Consider the following 6,565-nt stretch of genomic DNA (forward strand, 5'->3'; position numbering starts at 1 on the left):
AAATAAATAAATAAATAAAAAATTTAAAAAAAAAGAATCGCCTGCAGCAGAGAGCACTGGAAGAGGCCGTCCAGAGTTAGAAGATGAGGAACACTGGAGTTACGGAGATGACGACGCTCAGAAGCAGCAGGACAGCGGTCCCTATTAGACCTTGCAGAATGATTTAATCACCCCCAAGATGTTCTGCAAGAAAACGCTTCACACTAATGAGGGAAGAGACTTCTATAAAACTGCATCCAGAGAGGAAGAAGATGAAACTGACTGTAGTGACAGCAACAGTGATGTCAGTGTGACTGTCACTATCAGCGAGATAAAAATAGACCCTTTCATATTCCTGAAGGAGAACCCAGATCTAAATGAACAAACAGGTGGAGACTTTGGAACATCTACTCCAGAAAATCCTCCCCAAACGTAGGGTAAATGGAAGACACATGGCCTGGGGGTGCTGTGCACGCAGAAGCTCTGTCGCGTGTGTTGTGGATTGCAAAATCTGGCTTGGCACTGATGACCATCAAAAAATACAAAGCCATCTACATGTCACATGAAACAAATTGAGCTTTTAAGCATTTCAAAATAAAATGTCGGGCTGGTGAGATGACTCAGTGGTCTAAAGCACCTACTTAGAACAAGCTAAGCTAAGCAAAAGCACAGGGACCACAGTTCAATCCCCAGCACCACATGCCAGCCCGCCCCGCCCCCTGGTGGGCTGAACTGGCCACACACACACTAAATAAATAAATAAATAAATAAATAAAATGTCTTCTGAAAACTTTCAAGAAAAATAAAGGAGATGGGCTTTATCACATGTTAAGATTTGTTATGAAGGTATAATAAAAGGGATGGGAAGATAGCTCAGTGGTGTAAGCACCTCCCTGACAAGCACACACAAGCACAAGGACCTGGGTTCAATCCCCTGTACCACATGCCATGCTGGCCCCCAAACCAAGCACACACCTGTAATCCCAGTGCTGAGGGGGCTAAGGCAGGAGGATCACTATGAGTCTGACCTGCGTAGTGAGACCCTGTACCAAATATTTTTTTTTCTTTTTTGTATTTTAGGGAAGAGTCTACAGGGTGTTCAGGGTCTCACTATTAGATCAGACCTGTAGTGATTCTCCTGTTTGCAGCCTCCTAAGAGCTGGGATTACAGGCACATGCCACCACACCCAGTCTCAACTGCAGGCCTGGGGATTGAACCCTCAGCCCTTGTGCCTGCTTGCAGGTGCTTTAATCCACTGAGCTATTTGACCGGCCCTTAAACAAATAATGATTTTAAATAAAATTATTATAAGGTAATGTGTTCTTCATTCAAGAATAGACAAATAATAGAAAAAGAGAACTCCAGAATAATCACATCAGTATATAATTTGAGAATCACATTGTAGAACAAAAGGGAACAGAACCATCTTTTCAGTAAATTATCTTGGGTTAATCGGATCTCCATATCAAAAGAAATACCCGCCTGTCAGGTTGGCAGACATTCTGTTACATTGCTTTTGGGACAGCCAGTAGAAGTGGTAGGAAAGCTCTCCATTCTTCTAAATTTAAAATTCATATGTGCATGTCCTTATGATCCAAAACTGTAACAGTCTGTCAGAGATACACTGGCAAGCATAAAATGTCTTGTGAGTCTAATTGCCCAAGACTGGAAATGTGCATGTACCAGTTGGCCGTTGGGAAGTTACAAAACAAGAAAGTCTAGACACTGATGGTGAAAAGTGCAGTAAATACTAAGTAACGAAAGTAAGGGGGATAATATAGCTTGATACCTCTCTATAAGAAAGTGGACATATAAATACTTGTATGCATATTTGGTTATATTTTTGAGAAGAAACTGACAAGATGATCATGGGGGCTGGATATGGTAGTGCACACATACAATCCCAGCACATTGGGAGGCTGAGGCAGGTGGATCACAAGTTGGACCCCACCCTGGGCAATTTATTGATTTGACAAGATTCTGTCTCAAAATTTAAAAAAGACCTGTGTCAAATAGATAAATAAATAATTGAAACAAAATTTTAAAAAATGTAAAATACAGAAAAGGCTATGGGTGTGAGATCCTAGGCTCAGTCCCCAGTTCTGCAAAAAGTGGGGGGAATCATGTTGCATATTGCTAATACAGTAACATGGTTACCCAGTACTACCAAAAACAAGACAAAAAAACGCAAGCAACGTAAATACCTAGGAGCCAACCTAATCCATAAGTGGAAGATGCTGAAGAGATTGAAGAGGATGTTAGAAAATAGAAGCTGGGCTTGTTGGCATGCACCTATAATCTCAGCCCTCAGGAGCCTGAGATGGGGGGAATCACTTTTAAGTTCAAAGCCAGCCTGAACTACAAAGCGAGATTCTGTGTCAAAACCACAAAAAGAGGAAGAACACTCCCTATTCTTGAATAGATGGAATATTGTTAAAATGATCCTATTACCAAAACTAATTATAGATTTAGTGCAGTCTATTAAAATGCCCAAAAAGTTTCACAGAGAAAATATCTTAAAATTTACATTGAGCCAGAAGAAACCCAGAATAGCCCAAGAAATCCTGATCAAAAGAAACAAAGCAAGAGGCATCACAATTCCAGATTTCGAGTTACAAAACCATGAAGCTATAACAAAAATAGCATACTGTTGCACAAGAATAGGCCTGTGGGTCAGTAGAATTGAAGATGAAAAAACAACCCCAGGCACTTTTTTAGTCATCTAAATTCTGACAAAGGAGCCAAAAACATGTGTTGGAGAAAAGACAGCCTCTTAAACAAATGGCACTGGCAAGCTCAAGGGCCTGAGTTCAATCCCTGGTTCCGCAAAAAAAAAAAAAAAAAAAAAAAAAAAATGGCACTAGAAAAACTATCCACATGTGAAATGAAGTCAGAGCATACCTCTCTTTCTGTACTAAGACAAAATCTAAATGGGCCAAAGGCCTTAAAACTGCTTCAAGACAGCAAAGTGGTGCTGTGCCGGCCCCACCCTGAGGGCACACTGAGAGGGCAGTTGGCGACGCACATATGTAATCCCAGCACTTAGGAGGCTGTAAATGGGAGAATCAGTATGAGTCCGATCTAGTAGTGAGACCCTGAACAGCCTGTTGACCCTTCCCTAAAATACAGGGGGAAAAAAAGACAGCAAAGTGGAAATACTTGGAGCTGTAGGTATGTGCAAGGACTTTCTGAACAGAACTCCAGTAGTATAGTAAATAATATCAAGAAGCACCATGGGAGTACATCAATTTCATTCATTCATTCCTTTATTGGCACAAGGGATCAAACTCAGGACCTTGTGCTTGCCAGGCAGATGCTTACACCATTGAGCTATATCCCTGGCTTGAGTATATCAAATTAAAAAGCTTCTGCACAGCAAAGAAAACAACCTATAAAATGGGAAAAATTTTGCCAACTACACTTCTGTTAGAGGACCAATAGGTAGATTATACAAACAAACCCAAAACCAACATTCCTTTTAAGACATGGGCAAGTAAACTGAGTAGACACTCTTCAAAAGAACCCTAGACAGCTGATAAGTACATGCAGTGATAGTCATTGTCATTAGACAGAAGAGAAATACGCATCACACCAAGAATCCATCTTACTGCAACCAGAATAGCTAACATTAGTACAGAAGACAGGCACTGGCAAGGGTGTGGGGGAACATAAACTGTTAGGACCCCATGGAAAGCAGTGTCTTAGCTCTCGAAACAACCTTGGTGCCCATCAGCAGACAGATGGGAGAAGATGTGGTGGAAGAGCATGGTAAATCTACTCAGCTCTACAGGTTTGAGTTAAGTCATTTGCAGGACAGACGGATCTTGGGACCATAATATTAAGTGAGTGGACAGGCACAGACAGTCTGGTCTCTCTCACGAGACCCAATCAGAAAGAACTAAAATGAGGCAGCCCTTTGATGGATAGGAGGTGGGTAGGTAAGTACTTAGGTAGACGGCCAGTGTAAATATACTGCACACGTGTATCAATAAAAACTGCAAAACTAGTACAAATGATTATGGGAGTGATAGAAAGCAAATGTCTCCAGCTATAATATATTTTGTTTTGGCTTTGGAAGTTACTTTGTGCAAATATAAAATTTTAAAGGAAAGAAATCTTTTAAAAACTAAATATGTACATCAAGTTTATATACCTACATGAGATACTATTTCATTTGCATTGTGTAGCATCTTAGCTGCACTTTAGGTGATGCACTGCAGAGATCATAAACTGCTTTTCTAATGGCAGTATTTTGGAACTTACAGAAAGGGTAATTATGTTAGGGACAGAAGCCAAATCTCTCAAGAACAAGGAAAAACGGGGTATAAAATCAAACCTGAATTTAAATATTCTGTATTATTACTTGTGAATTGAAAGTAATAATTATGATTTTGTATTTTAAAAATACCTCTTTTGATTCTGTGCACTGAAAACAGTACAGAAGCAGTGATAACTGAATGTGGTGCACACCGCTAGCCTTTCCGTGGCTGCTGCTACATACTGTCTCCTGCTACTTTTCCTCTGCATCTTTTTAGCCAAAAATTGAAATACAATGCTTTGTACTTACTTTTTTTTTGGTTTTTGGCACCAGGAATCGAACTCAGCACCTCATGCTTACTAGGCAGGTGCTGTGTGGCTGGGCTATATTCCTGGCCCCAATATATTTATTTTCTTAATGATTATCTTCCATCATGCTCCTACCCTCAGGAATCTACTTAAACTGGTCTTGATGTTTACAGGGTCCCCAAATAATCAGTTAAATCCCTTCTCCATTCTTGATACTCAGACCATTTTGTTACATTCATTATTTTTCATAACACACTCTCACTTCCTATCCTTTGAACAGGCATCCTTATAATAGAGTAACTGCTGCACCCACAGCCCCACCTTTCTAGGCAGCCCTGCACGGGTCTGTGCACCTGGCCCGGAGAAGCTGCTCCCTGTGTGCCCCTCACCACCCCACACAGCACTGCCCACGAAGGGAGCTTAGAACTCTGCTGAGAGAGATGATCCCTACCCACAGAGGATAGAAGAGGAGCAAGAAGTCAGAAAGATAGTTTAGCATGGAGACACACACTACAGAGCACAGCAGTAGGCCAGAAGACTATGGGCTGTACATGAAAAAACAAGTTGTTTTTTCTGTTAAAGCCTAGAAAGTTATCTGTATGTATAATGTCTAGTGATGTATTGCTGTTACTAACCTCGTCACAGAGTTTAATGGCAAAAGAATGCTCATGATAGCCATGTTTTCCAAATGAGCCCTAAAGCAGTCGGCTCACTATCACACTGAGAGACGGCTGTGTGCTTTACTGTACTTTTGTGGACTCTGGGGTTTGTTGTAATACCACATTCTAATGTCTGTTTCTTCCTTCTGTTCTTGGCTCTCTAGAGTGTCCTTGGAGTGTATGAGTGCCCATCTGCAGCAAAGCTTCTACAGCACATAAGAAAAGGTTGTGGTAAAGCAAGAGTGATACAATTTTGTAGATTCTATAAGAAGACTTAGCTGTTAAACACTCTGCTTTGTAGCTCTCCTAAATCTGGCAATACGTGTGTGATGTTAATATATCTATATAAAAATTAAAATACAATTTGATGGGTTTATAAATTTTATTTCAAATTTGTTTTAGGACTTCAAAGAACATATTTCGAATCAGAAAAAAATTGTCATGTCTATGTAAAAAAATCCTTTGTTAAGTACATTTTAAAAATTATTTGCCAGGAAGTCTGTTGTTACTGTTTCAAAGTTCAATAAATGATTTCTATGCATAATCTGAAGTTCACATCTTTGTTCCAGTTTTTATTTAATAGTCTTACATTGGACCATAGAGGCAAATAAAATCTACAGGCACATGTTTTAGAATGTCTATATTTTTAAGCTTCACAGATAAGTAAATTAGCTGGGTATGGTGACACATGGTCATATTCCCAGTACTTGGGAGGCTGAGACAAGGAGATAGAAAACTGGAGCCTAGCTTAGGCAATTTAGCAGCGTAGTGAGACCCTGTCTCAGAAAATAAAAAGAGCTGAGGTAGCTCAGTGCAAGGGCCCTTGGGTAAATTTCTAGTATCTTAGGGCTCGGGATGTAGCTCAGCAGCTTAAGTACCTGTCTGGCAAGCACAGGATCTGAAGTTTGATCCCCAGTACCGCAAAATAAATGAAAGTAATATCCAGTGCCAGAAAATTATTGCTGTCATACATTTAATGGATTTTATATTTTATGACTTTAGTATAAAATAGAAGTATTCTCAATGGGAGTGTGTATCAGCTTATGGGTACTTTGGTAAAAGACTACTGAAATTTAGATCAGCACCATACTACTTGGTTTTTTTGGTGACAAATTCTGTTGTATTAGGTTATAGTGTAAATTGAAACTTTTCAAAAGCTAATTTTATACCTTGTGTAATAGCAAAATAGAATTTAAACTTAAATTTCTTACTTTTTTTAAAATAACAAACTTACTGTGGAAAGTTAGATTTTAAAAGTAAGATTAATATTGAAGGATGAGAGCCAACCAAATAGCTCAGCAGATTAAAGCACCTGCAAGCAGGCGCAGGGGCTGGGGATTCTATCCCTGGGCCTGCCATG

The 6,565-nt window shown here is 39.7% G+C and overlaps 1 protein-coding gene across 1 annotated transcript in view; it reads left to right on the forward strand.

Moving 5' to 3' along the window:
• The window catches only part of Rbm44 (RNA binding motif protein 44), a 57,555-nt gene extending 51,983 nt beyond the window's left edge, over window positions 1-5,572 (forward strand). Inside the window, exon 16 of the mRNA XM_023722068.1 lies at window positions 5,370-5,572. The gene's annotated coding sequence lies outside the window, so the exon portion shown is untranslated. The remainder of the gene's footprint in view (window positions 1-5,369) is intronic.
• The last annotated feature ends 993 nt before the right edge of the window (window positions 5,573-6,565 follow it).

Source organism: Octodon degus, unplaced genomic scaffold, assembly GCF_000260255.1.
Source record: "Octodon degus isolate 3935 unplaced genomic scaffold, OctDeg1.0 scaffold00089, whole genome shotgun sequence".
Lineage (NCBI taxonomy): Eukaryota > Metazoa > Chordata > Mammalia > Rodentia > Octodontidae > Octodon > Octodon degus.